Below are 17,035 nucleotides of genomic sequence, written 5' to 3' on the forward strand. Positions count from 1 at the left end.
TTCCTGGGATTGTTTTCTCTCCTCTCTCTGCTGAGGCTTCTACACTAGGAGATTTTTCTGTTTTTTTAACAATCAACCTTGTTATGTTTCTGGGTAAGCGTTAAAGAAAATAAAGAAGCAAAATGTAATAATCTTAATACAGAAGGTGCAGAAGAAGTTAATAGGAAGTGTGAGAGCATTTGTATTTTTGTACTTATTAGTGTTTAATTTTTGCATTAATTTATTTAAAAATACTTACTGAGTGTACTTATAAATATTTACAGAGTGAAGAAAATATAGTGAATACACAGTATAAGTAATGATCCATCTACGGCTTACAAAAAGAAATAAGATGTGAAGAAAAATTATAATACAAAATAGCATATATAGGAGCCAAGTCTTATGTTTCTTTAATCTTCCATAGGGTGTCATACAGTAACCTTGATGTAGGTACTCAATACATTTCTGGAAATTTTATCTGCCATCTACGAATATATTTTATTCTATAGAACATATGGTGCCCAAATAGCACCACCAGAAAATATTTTTAAGACCATCCCTATCATTATCATAATCATGTCTCTAAAATTATAAAAAATCTCTAGCCTCTGATAGTCTGCTTTGCGTATTAAGGCAAAAATGTAAGACCTGTTTTGTTTTAATACAACTTGCAGTGGAATACTGTAATCACTAGGGTGCGCTGTTAGCATTGCTACCCAGTTAGTAATCCGAAAATCACAGAAAGCTCTCCAGTGTTTGGAGTAGCTAATTACTGAATCAGACTGAGAGTCACTGAGTTTTTTCCAGGCTGTTACAGGCACACATCGGGAATCATAACGTCACGTTATCACTTTCTCATTTTAAAATTGTCAGTATACAGGAACACTTACACCCTGCTGGCGGGACTGCAAACTAGTGCAACCTCTGTGGAAAGCAATATGGAGATACCTTAAACAGATACCAGTAGACCTACCATTTGATCCAGCAATCCCATTATTGGGTATCTACTCAAAAGAACAAAAGACATTCTATAATAAAGACATCTGCACCCTAATGTTTATAGCAGCACAATTCACAATTGCAAAGATGTGGAAACAACCCAAGTGCCCATCAATACATGAGTGGATTAATAAAATGTGGTATATGTATGCCATGGAGTACTACTCAGCGGTAAGAAATGATGGTGATATAGCATCTCTGGTATTTTCCTGGATAGAGCTGGAACCCATTCTACTAAGTGAAGTATCCCAAGGATGGAAAAACAAGCACCACATGTACTCACTATCAAATTGTTTTCACTGATCATCACCTAAGAGCACATTTAGGAATAACATTAATCGGGTGTTGGGTAGATATGGGGGCGGGCAGAGGGAATGGGTGTATACATACATAGTTAGTGCAATGCGCACCGTCTGGGGGATGGACACACTTGAAGCTCTGATTGGGGGGCAGGGGGGGCAAGGGCAATATATGTAATGTAAACTTTTGTACCCCCATAATATGCTAAAATAAAAAAATTATAAAAAAATAAAATAAAACACACAAAAAATAAAATTGTCAGTATATAACATACAACAATATTATATTAATGGATGACCTTTCAACAAAAAGGAAACCTAAAAGACTGAGCAAATATGTATAGAGTTCACTCTTCTAATAAAACTGGCAAAAAATTAACTGTTAACATTAATGGTATAATTATTCTGTGTTTCATAAAAGGCATAAATGAGAAGCATATCAAGAAATAACTATAATGAGAATCACTTTTAAAAATGCAAACTATTTTAGTTTCTCTTCTCACTTTACTAGTTCTAATCAATATCAATATTCCCTGATATTATGGTCTATTTTTTTTTTTTTTTTTTGAGACAGAGTCTCACTCTGTTGCCCAGGCTAGAGTGCCGTGGCGTCAGCCTAGCTCACAGCAACCTCAAACTCCTGAGCTCAAGCGATCCTCCTGTCTCAGCCTCCCGAGTAGCTGGGACTACAGGCATGCACCACCATGCCCGGCTAATTTTTTCTATATATATTTTTAGCTGTCCATATAATTTCTTTCTATTTTTAGTAGAGATGGGGTCTCGCTCTTGCTCAGGCTGGTCTCGAACTCCTGAGCTCAAACGATCCGCCCACCTCGGCCTCCCAGAGTGCTAGGATTACAGGCGTGAGCCACCGCGCCCGGCCTATGGTCTATTTTAATCATCATCGAACACAAATTGATATTCAATAAGTGAAAAGACTATAAACTCATATTCCCAAAATTGAGTTTACCTTGCCCAAACCCAAACACAGTTTTCTCTTACCTAATTCTTTTTGCTTGAAATTTCTTTAATTAGAAATAAAGGCTGTCACTAAAAAAATAAAGAACAAAGTTTCAAAAACACAAACACTTGATTGAGGCAGTTAATATATTGGGTGTGAATGTATTTCTGTCAAAATCAGAATACAGCTGACACTGGCTTAAAGGGATCACGCTCTCAACGGACGCTAAGGATTTGGCCTGCAGGCTATGACTTACTGATCCCTGTCTCACAGTATCTATATATGCTATATTCCTCTATTATAGCAGTTATTACAATATATTGTAATGGGATTTGCATGTTTGCTAATCATTACATTGTGAAATCCTTAAGGACAGGACTGAGTTTATTCACATTTGTTTTTCCAGTGCATAGCAGAGTGGTTAGCATTAGTAGTCCCTACAAAAATTTGTTTATAGGATAGGATGTGGGAATCTTAGCAGGAGAAAGGAAGAAATAAAAGGAAAAAAAGAATAAAAAATTTGTTTATAGGGATTTTGTTTGTGCATTAAGTAATGTTCAAATAGAAACTGGTTTAATGAAAAATTTAAAAACAAAGCTGTTTGCTGGTTTGTGGAAGTACTTGAGCACCAGTCCACTACTGAGTTTCATGCTTTAGAGTACTGTGCACAGAGTTTTTAAAAACAGCTTTATGGAGATATAATTAACATACCATACAATTCACCCATTTCAAGTGTACAATTCTGAGATTTGTTTTCAAAGAGAGAGATAACAAGAGGAAAAAAAGGCAGGGGTCCTTTTCTTTGACTTTCATACTGATCCATAGTGTGGTGTTGTCCTGATAACAACGTGACTGACGCACATAACCCATCTAGATAATTTCCTGTGTGGATTATGGGAAAAAGGTACAAAATGGTGCCTAAAGATGAGTACAGAAGGACACAAATGGGAGAAAAGGAAAAGAAGAAAGAGATTCTTCAGTACGTTATTTATTTCATGCTAGGAGAAAAAATGCTGGTTGAAAGGGGTTTTGTGTCCTGTGTGAGACTTCTTAGTGTAAATCTGAACTTTGCTCATTATCCTTGAATATGCTGTTCTTAGAATCAGAGTCTTGTTTCTTCAGACTTAGTTACCCAGGGCACACATCTCTAGACTTCAGTTATTCCTCTCTCCCTTATTTTCCTAAATTACTGTATTAGCATGACCAATTATCCCAAAAATTATGGCTTAAAGCAACAGTAAACACTTATTATTTCATATAGTTTCTGTGGGTCTAGATTTTGGGAGTGGCTTTGCTGGGTGGTTCTGGCTTGGAGTGTGGTGGTGGTCAAGATGCTCTCTGGGACTTCAGTCATCTGAAGGCTTGACTGACACTGGAAGATCCAAGAATGGCTCACTAACATGGACGGCAAGCTGGTGTGGACTATTGGTGTGATGTCTCAGCTCCTTGCCAGGAGACCACTACATGGGGCTGCTAGAGTATCCTTATGATATGGCAACTGGCTTCCTTCTAAGTAAGTGACCCAAGAGGGAATAAGGCAGAAGCTGCAATGTCTGTTAGTACCTATCCTTCATAGTCACATATCATAATTTCTGGAAAATCCTATTGGTTACATAGGTCAGCCTAATTCAGTATGGGAGGGAGGTGAGAATACTAGGAGGTAGGGATCGTTGGGGCCCATCTTGAAGGTTGGCTACCACATTTCTTTATGTATATATATATAACTCAAAAGTGTGTATGTGTGTGTGCCTATATATATATATATCAAAGGGGGTCCTGAATTCTGGTACAAGCTCTTGAATAATATATTACCTTGCCATTTGTCCTAATTCAAAACGTATCTCTGGGAAGAGACTAATAATTCTTAAATGGAAAAGACTAAAGAAAAGGGAACACATTTATTGCTAGACATAATTTCATGAATTTGGACATTTTTTCCCTATAAACTCCTTTAATTTTTAAGAAAAATATTTACTGAAACCCTAATCTTTTCCTATTCAAATTATGCAATTGGCCATTACTCTGAAGCAAACTATATTCTATTAGACAAAGTAATAGAAAAAGCAACTTGTGGTTTTAATCAGTAGAAAGAAAACAATTTGGCAACTTATTTATGTATGAATAGAACAAGATGAGCTGCATCATCAATTGCCTTTACTGTACATTTTGTCCGGCTTTTTATCCAAGGATCTGGACATGATAGTAGAGGCCCCTGCTGTTTTTTAAAAAATGTCAAGAGGTTGTGGCTTTTCCCGAACCAGAAGAAACAGATTCTATAAGAACACTTCTCAGACTGGATATAGGATTTATATTTAACCTTTCTATATTCTTAATCAGCTTGAATAATAATGTCACTTGAGTGAAGAAAAGGATTTAAAGTAAAAATGAAGCTCCTAATTTACTGCATTTTTTCTGTCTATGGGAAACCCCTGGGAGTCATTGTGATTATTAAGTAGAGAGAGCATTAGACACAGGTTTAAGAGATCTGAGTTTTGGTTTTGTCACTTATTTGTAGCCTTAGGAAAGTTGCTTAGCCTTTTAAATTGAGTTTTCCTTCCTGTAAATCGGTGTATAAAAATGAGAGAGGGGCTTAATCTTAAGGTTTGCCTTCATCAACGAGGCTGACACAATCAACACTAAATACAAATTTATCCTACACAGACTTGATGATCTGCCCTCCTCGCTCTTCTTTGAAAGTCTTTGAGCAACTCTCCCATACTCTTGCTTAGAACCCCATACTGGTCTGCACCGGGCTGCTCATTGAATCTTAAGCTGGAGGTGTTTCAAAAGGGAATGAAATCTTGTTCATTGTAAGTTGTAAAACCATAAGGAAACTCCAGTCTCCAGGCTGACATTCCTTTATGGAAGTCCTGTCTACTTTCCTCCTCACACCTTTAGGCCCTTCCTCGGTCCCCAAAGGTGCTTAGCTTCACGTTAGGTGGTTCTGGGGACAGCGCCAATTTGCGAGATCCTGGCAGCTTTGGTTCTGAGGAGGTGGATGGATCCCTTAAGGCATGGCAGGGCCTCACGATTTGAGCCCCTCATCGCGACTGCCTGTGTGTAATTTTGTATCGTGACAAGGCATTTCCAATTTTATTCCGAAACGCCTAACGTTGGAGTCACAACCATGCCTCTATAACTAAGTTAACTGCTGAACTAGAACACCTATGTACGCCAATCACTGGTCCCAGGAGCCCTGCTTCTCTAGACCAGAGCGCAGTTGTCAGGCTGGAACTACAAGGCCCAGAATTCCCGCGCGCATGCGTGCTGCCATTGTGATGCTCCCTTCCCGGTAACTAGCCCTCTCAGGCAAACCTGAAGATAGCGGCAATTCTCCGGTGGGGGGCGGAGACGCTTTCTGCCTGTCTCTCCGCCCCCTTCCTGATGGGCAATGGGACTAGCCAACCGACGCTGCGGGCTGGGAACGCATCCTCCAATCAGCACCTGGAGTAGAGAGGTGGGCGTGCGCATTGGCAGGGCAGGTGGGCTAGGCTGTGCCGGGTTGCGAAGGGGGAGACTAACGTCGGGTCGGGTCAGCGGGCGCTGCAGTAGTCGCCGCAGCGGCGATGGGAGCGGTGGGGACAAGGAGGCGGCGGCGGCGGCAGGAGGGGGAGCAGGGGCTGACACAAGAGCAGCGGCTGGGGGGAGCCAGCAGCAGCAGTAACAGCAGCAGCCGCCGCCGCCGCCAGTAAACGCGGACGGTACCAGAGGGAACTACCCAGCCGGCCGGCCCTCGAAGCCGCGCTCGGGTCCCGCCGCAGTTCACTGCGGGGGATGGGCAGGCAGTGGGCAGTCCCGCCTGCTGAGGGTTGACCCCTGCCGGTCCGGGCCCTGAGCTGGACCCGAGCGCTCCGCCCGAAATCCCTGCGTCCGCCACGGCCCAGGTAGGACACACCCCCCATCACCCCCCGCACCCCTAGGGCGCCGCCCTCCCCCAATCCTGACCCCCTCCTCTGGCCGCACCCCTCGCTGAGTGACCGCCCCTGGTGAGGAGGGGAGGGGTACCGGAGACTCCTAGGTCGCTGCCCATGCTATGGGTTCTTGCCAGACCCAGTCACTGTCCACCTCGGAGGCTGTTCTGATTCAGCCCCGTTTTCCCCGAGGCTTTGGGTATCTTCACTGAACTTGGAGGGTCACGAAGCTTCTTTCTGTTCCTCTCTCTGTGGGTGACCCACATAGCACTTGTACTTATGCCGCTTCTGGTACCAGGACCAAACACAGAGGATTCTTAGGAAATAGGAGCGCTTCTTTCCCACCCCACCTCCCCAACTATATTAGAAGGGGGCATGGAACTATATAGAATCTATTTGCTCTGTTGTAACGACAATTAAGGCCATGACTTTTTTGTACTTAGGGTGCTGAAGTAATGACCTGAGGGATTTGCTCGTCGTGTGCTTTGACGAAGATAATGTTGACACCCTGGGATGTTGTGGGAGGGACAAAAGACTCCACATACATATACTGTCAAATCAGAGAAGTAAATAATCCATTGGGATGCTAATACTTTATTCTACAATGAAGTTAATTTTGTTTCAGTCTTGGCTGCAGTAGAGGTAAAAATGACATTGAGTTGTACTTTGCTTTGAATTAAAGTTGATAGGTGGCAGCAATCCTGGTATTAACTCTTCTCTTCCCTAGCTTTAGAAGTTGCTTTCTTTCTACATTAAAGAGGACAATTTTATAATAACCTGTGTATAGTGTAAAGATGTTTTGTTATTGAATAGAAATTGAGTTTCTGTGTGTGTAGGAGGGTCATGTTATGAATGAGCACATGTACACACATAGGAGGATCCACTCTGTGTTTTGTCACAGTGTTTGATTCTGAGCCATTAATTATAGTTGTATTGGTATCTAAACACCGATTTGCCAGGATAGACCACAAAGATGTGTCTGCTGTTTACTTTGGGCTAAATAGAATATAATAACGTTTATTTTGAGGCGGGGAAGAAAGTGTGATTTTAGAGTATTGAGGGAATTGAATGCTATGCATTGCTTTCCTTCTTTCCATTTTTTTTTAATAAAGAAGCAGTAATGACAAATATAGCTTAATATGACTAATCTTGAAGAATTTGTCTTAATTCTAAAAATTTTTCAAATAAGTATGGAGACTTGGATAGTATATTGTGATCTATTCAAACTGAAAACATACTGAAAAGAATCTTTAATTTAGAAGCCTATGCTTTCCTGTATGATACGTTTTATCAAGACACTAAAAGGGATGTTTGAACATGGTTATAAAGGAAAGTTTCTCTAACATTTTTCCTTTATGATAAAATGTTAGGAAATACTTTTTCCTCTTCCAGTGTTAGACATGTAAAAGAAATTAAAATTCATAGTTTCGTTTTTATATATATAATATCAAATTGAAACAAATTTGATCATTGGTGGGAGGCTGACTTGAGAATAATATATCTTGCTCATTATCTTCTACTATAGTTAAGACAAAATTTAGAGAATTCTCTATTATATTATATATGACATCAGACTTTTGTGTCTTCTTTTGACTTTCTTTTAAATATTGATTATTTTAATACTTCAGGAAATCTTCATGAAGTTAGAGCTCATTTGCTTTAGCAAATTGAGCTCAATTATGTAGGGCTTCAAATATCTTTAAATGTAATGTTAGAAGTGACGTTTGTATAATTCAGACAATTTTCAAGAATATTTTACATCTAAAATGTGTGCTAAAAAATGTGACAGCAATAGGTTGTTGGTTTTTCAAAGTAATGAATATTACAAAGTTGAGTTAGCTGTGATCATGGAATTTAAATTTTACTTTGATGGGGGGCAGGCAATTCTTTATATGCTTTAAAGCTTTAAAAAGTAATATATATGCAATTTGGGAGGCCAGGTCAGGAGCATCACTTGAGGCCAGGAGTTTGAGAATAGCCTGGGCAACATAGCGAGACCCTGTCTCTGCAAAAAATTTGAAAATTTGCTGGGCACGGTGGCGTGCACCTGTAGTCCCAGCTACTCAGGAGGCTGAGGTGAGAGGATTGCTTGAGCCCAGGAGTTCAAGGCTGCAGTGAGCTGTGATTGTGCCACGGCCCTCCAGCCCGGTAACAGAGCAAGACCCTGTCTCTAAGAAAAGAAAAAAAAAAAAAGAATATATACAGATGACAGCTTGATTGCAACTCATGAGAGACCCTAAGCTGAAACCACCCTGCTAAGACACTTTCAGATTCTAATTCTCAGAAACTGTGTGAGATATAATAAATGTTTGTTTAAAAAAATTTATAATAAGGGAAAGTATTTAATGACCATATTGAACCAGTAGGGGCTGTGTTGACCAGCAAAATAAAATAGCTTTGAGAATTAATAGAAAATATAGCTTACTTCCTTCCCCACTTAAAAAAATAATTCCTATAAGAAAAATAACTTCTATCTATCATTTATAGATATGTGGCAAATCATTTTGAGGGCATGTTACTCAAAATTGTTCTAGTCTTTTTTTTTTTTTTTGCTCTTTTTGAAGTTTTGAGAAGTACTCAAAATATAGCTGGAACTATTTCTCTTTTGTTAGTAATATTGCAGGATATCTTCAATATTTATAGATATTTGAAGTTAAACACATTTTATATAGTTTTACTTCCTTGTCATCTGTTTTTTGTCATCTAGAATATTGTAACAATAGTGATGGTAGTGGGAGTTTTTTTTCCAGGCTTCAGTGGGTAGAGCCTTTTGTGCTGAAAATACTGAGTGCTTTCAGGTTAAATATCACACTTCTATATTTAGTAAGAGCCTTTAAGTTCATATGAAAAAGTGGAGTTTTTTAGAACTAAATATTAAGCATAAGGACAACACGTATTATCACTCAAAACAATTTCTGCATCATTAAAATCCGGTGATCCTTGATTATAGCTTTAAAATACAGATTGAAATTATATAATTTACATAATATGAATGTCAGTTTTGACAGAAAATTTCATCTTTTTAAGCAGGGGATTTTAAAAATTTTTTATTTTTACTTTTTGCTTAAGCAGGTGTTTCATAAACAGACCTTTTAGTATATTTTCATTTGTGGTATATGACTTTTAAGTTAAACATTATTCTCTTTGTGGTTATTATTTTATATACTCTTGATACTTAATTGAACATATATGGTACTTAAGAACATTTGTGAACATTTTGACTTATTTCCTATGATTTTTTTTTTTTACATTTGTATATAAGATCCTTGATATTTTGGGATGTTCACAGTTGTTTTTTAATTGTATTATAAGAATTTGTTTTCACTTCAATTAGGGTAAAGCTTCCCAAGGTAAAAAAAATTAAGTGTTCTTTAAAAACAATCTGAGATGTAACAGTGTCCTCCTTGAGAGTGGGAAGTAGTAAGTAACTTCTTGGCTCCGTTTGGTCAGCTATCAAGATTTAACCTAACGTGTTTTAAGAATCGTCGTTTTTTTTTTTAACATTAACATTTTTATTGGCCGGGCGCGGTGGCTCACGCCTGTAATCCTAGCACTCTGGGAGGCCGAGGCGGGTGGATCGCTCAAGGTCAGGAGTTCGAGACCAGCCTGAGCAAGAGCGAGACCCCGTCTCTACTAAAAATAGAAAGAAATTATATGGACAACTAAAATATATATATAGAAAAAATTAGCCGGGCATGGGGGCACGTGCCTGTAGTCCCAGCTACTCGGGAGGCTGAGGCAGTAGGATCGCTTGAGCCCAGGAGTTTGAGGTTGCTGTGAGCTAGGCTGACGCCATGGCACTCACTCTAGCCTGGGCAACAAAGTGAGACTCTGTCTCAAAAAAAAAAAAAAAAAACATTTTTATTGAAAATAAGAATCACTATTTTTTCATTGTTTGAGAAAATTTATGTGCCATTGTATCTTTTTTTTACCAAAGTGCTTTTATGATTAATATTTTATACTTGTCTTTTTTCTTTCTGCAGAGTTTCAAAGTAATTGCCTTTAAAAAAAATGAAGTTTGTATTATTTCCTTTATCTTGTTCTGGCCATATGATTATCTAAATAGTGTATTTTGTTAATATTTGTCTGACATTTAGTTTTCCACGTGTTGTATGTTGTGAACTAAGTTCGTATAGTCTTTTTTTTTCCTTGATCCATTAAGTGCCTCAGTTTCTAAAATATCTTAAAATGGTTTTATCAACATTTTTTCAGTGACCAATAAGGCAAATATGAGAGGGAAGAAAATAAGAAAAAATGAATAATTAAGAGAAAAATGTGAGCCTTGCCTCTCACGAAATTCGATTTTAAAAAATCATGTGAAAGCTAAATTATATGGTAGATAGGAAACTAGATTAGGACTTCATTTCTACTGGACTGCCTTAGTACTTAAAAAATTCAGTATATCTAAGACAAAAGTCAGTCTTCTTTTGAACTCCTTAATTCTTATAAATAAATGCATCACCGAGCCCAAGCTCAAAGTCGCCCAAGTTCAAAAATTTCAATTTTTTTTTTTTTGCTCCCTGTCTCTCCTGGTTCTACTTGCACAAAACCTCTGCTTTCTCATTTCTACTGCTGCTGCCTTAATTCAGCCTCTTTGGACCTTTGCACCTCCACCTGAGGAGGATAAATTCTGAGACCTCCAGTGGATCCCTGAAACCTCAGATAGTACCCAACCCTATATATGCTATGTTTTTTTATGCATACATACCTATGATAAAGTTTAATTTATAAATTAGGCACAGTAAGAGATTAATGACAACTAATAATAGAACAATTATAACAATATGCCAGCCTCACTACTCTTATACTTTGAGGCCAATTACTAAGTAAAGTAAGAGTTACTTGAACATAAAAACTGTAATCCCGAGACAGTCAATCTGATAACCAATCTGATAACCTAGAGGGTTATTAAGGGACTAATGGTTGGGTAGCATATATACTGCATAAATACACTGGACAAACAGATGATTTACTCCCAGGTGGGACAGTTTGAGATTTCATCACCATAATCAGAATGGCAAACAATTGAAAACTTATGAATTGCTTATTCTGGAATTTTCCATGTGATATTTGTGGAACATGGTTGACTGTGGGTAACTGACACCGTGGAAAATGAAACCTTGAGTGAGGGGGGACTACTGTATTGCAGTGGCCTCATTCATTCATTAAATACTTCTTAAGCAACTACCATGTTACTGAGCTAAGAGTTAGAGATTCAGCAGTGAACAAGACAAATAATCTCCTCACTTTTGGAGCTTACAAATAGTAGAAGCAGATATTGTGGAATAAGGAATTACAAGTGTTCCAAGTATTATGAAGAGAAAATGCAGACATGAGCATTTAATAGACAGACCTAATAGTAGGGTGGTGGGTTCAGGGAAGAAGTTTCTGTTTTATTAACCACAATTTAGTCTACATAATCCGTGAGAGTCAGAGATTAGTGGATATACTGTAGCTATAATTAGTTAAATAATTAAAAAGAAATGTTTTTAAATAAAAATTAATTAAAATTGAATGTTCACACAACCCCTGAAATAAGTTTTAGACAAGTCCTTTCAGAATACCAGAACACTTTGAAAAGTTATGTCCTAAAGAGCCCACCTCTCCCTCCAATATAGGTTTCTACTTTAGGTTCTCCCACGCTTCAGTTGCTCAAGAGTTCGTTTGTTATGTTTCACACTCTGTTTGAACCATCAGAAGTTAGGACTAGGTATTACCAGTAGCCAGAGTATCTGTATATGGCCATAAGGAAGAGGTGTTCCAGATAAGTAGTTACATTGTCCCTGTAGCTAGGGTCTAGTAGCTTATAGGTGATTCATTAAATGTATAAGTAATTGGGATATAATTTAGATATCTTTGTAAGCTTAAAAAATAGATTCATAAATCAGGAAAAAATATACCTTATACCTTGGCACTTAATTTTTGGTTTAGAAAATAAGGTTACTATAACTACTGCCTCTTAAATTGATAAATTCTTGCTAAACAAATGAATATAAATTATTAATTATGTATCAAGAAAAGGTTTGAATCTATTCTTTACTATAACATCATTGGATTATAGATTACTTAATCTCTTTGTCGCAGTTTTGCTATTTTTAAAAAGGGAATTTAATATACTTAAAATCTTATTAGAATGAAGAGCTTTACAGAGAAGGTTCTGTAGGGATTTTTTTCCCTTTGTCTTAGTGGGAGGATTATAGACATCATGCTTTTTTTGGTAGATTTGGCTATAGTAGGTTTGACCGGAGGAATGATTTCATTTAGTGTTTTCCTTACAATCTGGCCATGTAAGTTACACTGCATTCTATAAGGGAAGAATTTGTTTATGTGTTGTTAGTTTTGTAGCCAGGGAGAGGCAAACTAGGTTGTTTACACTTTTATTCTGTTGTCAGTAATTGTAACTATGCTAATTTATAAAGTTTCTCTTCATTTTTAATGGATATTTTACTTTCTTGAGCATATTTATTGAGAGATTACATGCTGTCAGAAGTATAATTTACCTCCTGTGAAAGTTTTTAAGGAACAGTTGAAGTGTGAGTGATGACTAAATTTTCTTTCTCTTCTTTTGCTGTCAGCAGATAGAGTTATTCACAAATCGTCATCTCTTTTTATTAACTCTTCAGAGGGGCTCTTGCTAAGACCTGTTGGGTAAAAACAAAAACAAAATCCTGTTGGGTTTATCCTATTCTCAAAACTTATTTCTGTTGCTTACATTAGTATATTAGATGCTTTGAAAAACTTAGCTTGTGTGTAGTCTTTGTAAACTTGTATCTATAATTCATCTTGTTTTATTTTAAAACAGAACAATTTAGATAATTTTTATAATGTGAAAAATATATTATTTTGACATTTGAGATACAATATAGCCACTGTGCATCTCACTACACTTTAATGTATCTTTGAAATATAAATCAGGTTTTCTAAATACTATTTAGATAAACAGATCATGACTGCTTTGAGAACATCTGACTTTTTACTTTACTAATAGGGTGTATATGGTATATTTATAGTTTTCATTAAATTTGGGAAAACTTCAGACATCTCTTTTTTGCAGCATGGAATCTTTCTGGGCTCAATAAATGTATCTAGAAAGCAAAATATCTATTAAAAATAGAGATAAACTTTCCAAGACTGCATAGTCACAGTAACTGACAACAGAATTAAAAGTATAAACAATGTCCTTGTTCCTTCCTTCTGGGACTCCAGTTACATGTACGTTAGGCCCTTTGATGTTACCCTACAGTTCACTGGTGCTCTGTTCCTTTGGTTTCTGTCTTTTTCTCTATGTGTTTCATTTTGGATAGTTTCTTCGTCCATATTTTCAAGTTCACTAATCTTTTCTTTCACATTGGTTAATCTGGTGTTAATCCCATCCAGTATATATTTTTTCCATTGTATTTTTCATCTCACCTACATACTTTTCATGTTTAGAAGTTCACTTTTTTGTATTTTACATTTCTTTCCTCAACATGCTTATGCTTTTCTCTACTTTTTTGAACATATTGAATATATTTATAATGGCTGTTTTAAAGGGCTTATCTACCAATTTTATCATCTGCACTTTTTCTACATCTGGTTGGTATCTCCTGGTAATTTTTGATTGGCTGCCAGACATTGTGATTTTACATTGTTACGTGTTTGATTTTTTTTTTTTTTTTTTTGGCATTCCTTTAAATGTTTAGAATTTGTTCTGGGATACAGTTATTTGAAAATAGTTTGATGCATGCAAGACCCTGGGTGTGTGTAGGTCTTTTTCACTCTGACTGTTGAGTATATAAACTATTTACAGCCCTGTGTGAACATCAAGGATTATTCTGCTTACCCATTTCCAGTGGTTCTTTCGCTGGCCTTGACCACTTCCTCACACATGTGCACTGATAACTACTCAGGTGAAGTCTCAAAGGGAACCTCTGTAAATCTTCAGAGCTTGCCCTCTGTTAAGCTTTCTCCTCTCCAGTGTTCTGCCCTGCAAACTTTAGCCTCTTTGGCCTCCCAAACCTCTCAACTCTGTCTCCTCCACTCATTGAGACCTCTGGACTTTGTTTTGGTTCCCTGTTCCTGTGCTACTGTAGGGAAACTCTCCAGGCAGTGAGGTGGGACAATCATAGAGCTCACTTCATTTATTTCACTTCTCTCATGGATTCCTGTCTTGTTCTACCTGTTGTCTAGTGTCTGCAATCCATTGTTTCATATATTTCATCTGTTTTTCTAGTTGTTTAAGGTGAAAAGGTAAATCTGGTTCCTGCTACTCTGTTGTGGCCAGGAGCTGAAGTGATCTGGTGGGTGTATTTAAATCTCAAACAAAGAAGACTCATATTTCACACATGCTGTCACTAGAAATATATATATTATGTTTATGCACAAATCCAGCTTCAAATATATTTTCCTTACCTTTAGGTATGTCATAGCTCTTTTGATGATTAATTCTGGCACTGTGCCTGTTGAGATGAAAATCATAAGTAAAAATAATTTTCTTATATTTTTCTGTTGAAGAGCAGAATTTGTATTAATACAGACTATATATGGCTCTTATAAAACCATATGTATCTGTTTAGCAAATTATCTAGCTTCTACCCCAAATGTAGGAGAAGTTTATTACTTCAACTTATCTGGATAATAGTAATAGTCTTCTAACTGAACTTCCTTTCCACTTACATTATATCATCCTCTTGCTCTGAAGTCCTTCAATGGCACCCTCTTGCCTGCTGAAATAGAGTGAAGTCCATCCTCTTTGTAGCCTGGTTTTTTACAGTCTGAACTCAGTTTACCTTTTAGGTCTATGTATTCTTTCTCCCAATAAGCACTCTTTTCCATTTAGACTAATCTAATCTTTCATTTTCCATGCACTTGTATGTTATGTTCATATTTCCTCTTCTGTGCCTTTGCTTACCTCAGTCAGTTACATTATGCCTTGAAACAAATCACCCCATAATTTAGAGCCTAAAACAATAATAATTTAGTAGTTAATCATTCTGTGGTTGGCAGTTTGGACTCAGCTGAGTAGTTTGTCTTTTGGTCTTATTTGTACTCACTTACATGAGGGGGTCTGCTAGCTTGAGTTTCTTCTCATGAGTCTGGGTTCCAAAAGGCAAGTTCAGTGTATAAGTGCTTTTCAAGTCCCTGGGTCATGTTCACTAATGTTCATTGGCCAAAACAAGTCACATGGCCAACTCCAGTCCTGTTGCAGAGATGGAGTTAGAAATAATCTACCTCTTGATGGGAGATGCAGCAAGGTCACATTGCAAAGGGATGTGCATACAGGAATGGGAGAAATGTGTGGCTATTTTTCCTTCTTTCCTTCTTTTTTTTTTTGTGACAAGGTCTCACTCAGTGCCTGGGCTAGAGTGCAGTGGCGTCATCATGGCTCACTACAACCTTGAATTCCTGGGCTCAAGTGATCCTCCTGCCTCAACCTCCTGAGTAGCTGGGACTACAGGTGCATGCCACAACGTCTGGCTAATTTTTTTAGTTTTTTTGTAGAGATGGGGGTTCTCGCTCTTGCCCAGGCTGATCTCTAACTCCTGGCCTCCAGCGATCCTCCCTCCTTGGCCTCCCAAAATGCTGGGATTAAAGGTGTAAGCCACCATGCTCAGCCGGCTATTTTTCAACCTACCAAACCTCTTCTGTGACTCCTATCCACCTATTCTAAGAAACTTTGCATGATGATACTCCAGGGGTCGGCAACCTGCAGCCTTAAGGCCACATGTGGTCTTTTAGGTCCTTAAGTGTAGCCTTTTGACCGAATCCAAATTTTACAGAACAAATTTGTGTAAAAAGACTCATATTGTATGTATCCTTTTGTCTTACCTGATGTTTTTCAATTTTGTTTATAAAATTCATTCATGTATTTCAGTGTGGCAGTAGTTTCTTCATTTTCATTTTAGTATAATTTTTGTGGTAGGTAGAGTAATGGCCCCCAAAGATGTTCACATCCTAATCCCAGAAATCTGTGAGTGTGTTAATTTACGTGGCAGAAGGGATTTTGCAGATATGATTAAATTAAGGCTCCTGGGAGGGGAAGATTGTCTTGATTATCCAGGTGGATCCAGTATAATCACAAAGGTCCTTATAAGAGGGAGGCATATATATTTTGTGAAGAGAGAAATAAGGAGATGTGATAATGGAAACGAGGGTCAGAGAGATTTGAAGATGCTGTACAACTAACTTTGAAGATGGACGCTGGAGCCCTGAGCCAAAGAATTCAGGCAAGCCAAAGAATTCAGGCAAGCCGTGCCGGATGTGCGTATAGTCCCAGCTACTCAGGAGGCTGAGTCAGGCGGATCGCTTGAGCCCAGGAGTTTGAGGCTGTAGTGCACGATGATTGTGCCTGTGAATGGGTAGTCATCGCACTCCTCCAGCCTGGCAACATGGTAAGACCCCGTCTATATAAAAGAAAAAAAAAAAAAAAAGAATTCAACAGCTTCTAGAAGCTGGAGAAGGCAAGGAAATGAATTCCCCCCAAAGTCACTAGAAGGAACATAGCCCTGCATACACCGTGCTTTCGGCATTAATGGACAGTGTGACTGAACGTTCTTGTGCCTGTTTCCTGGTGCACATGGGAGAAGAGTATTTCTAGGATATATACCTAGGAAAACAGTTACTGAGTCATGGGGTATGCATATCTTCAGCTTTACTTTATAATGCAAACTATTTTCAAAGTACCTTCCCACTAGCAGTGTACAAGAGTCCTCACTTTTTATTCTTTAATTATTTCTTCTTTGATATTAGCTATGATAATACTTCCTTTATGTAGGTGGATACTCAAAATTTACTTCAAGTCAAACACTAATTTATACTTTTTCCAATCTAGAAATAGTAGGTGACATTGGTTCATTTTATTCCCTTTTTTCCAAGTAATTTTTTATTAACTTTAAAAGCAAAATTAT

General features: G+C 37.7%; 1 protein-coding gene across 1 annotated transcript in view; it reads left to right on the forward strand.

Moving 5' to 3' along the window:
• Positions 1-6,065: 6,065 nt before the first annotated feature.
• TTBK2 (tau tubulin kinase 2) overlaps positions 6,066-17,035 on the forward strand; it is a 133,640-nt gene continuing 122,670 nt past the window's right edge. The window contains exon 1 of the mRNA XM_069484395.1: positions 6,066-6,122. The gene's annotated coding sequence lies outside the window, so the exon portion shown is untranslated. The remainder of the gene's footprint in view (positions 6,123-17,035) is intronic.

This window comes from Eulemur rufifrons, chromosome 2, assembly GCF_041146395.1.
Source record: "Eulemur rufifrons isolate Redbay chromosome 2, OSU_ERuf_1, whole genome shotgun sequence".
Lineage (NCBI taxonomy): Eukaryota > Metazoa > Chordata > Mammalia > Primates > Lemuridae > Eulemur > Eulemur rufifrons.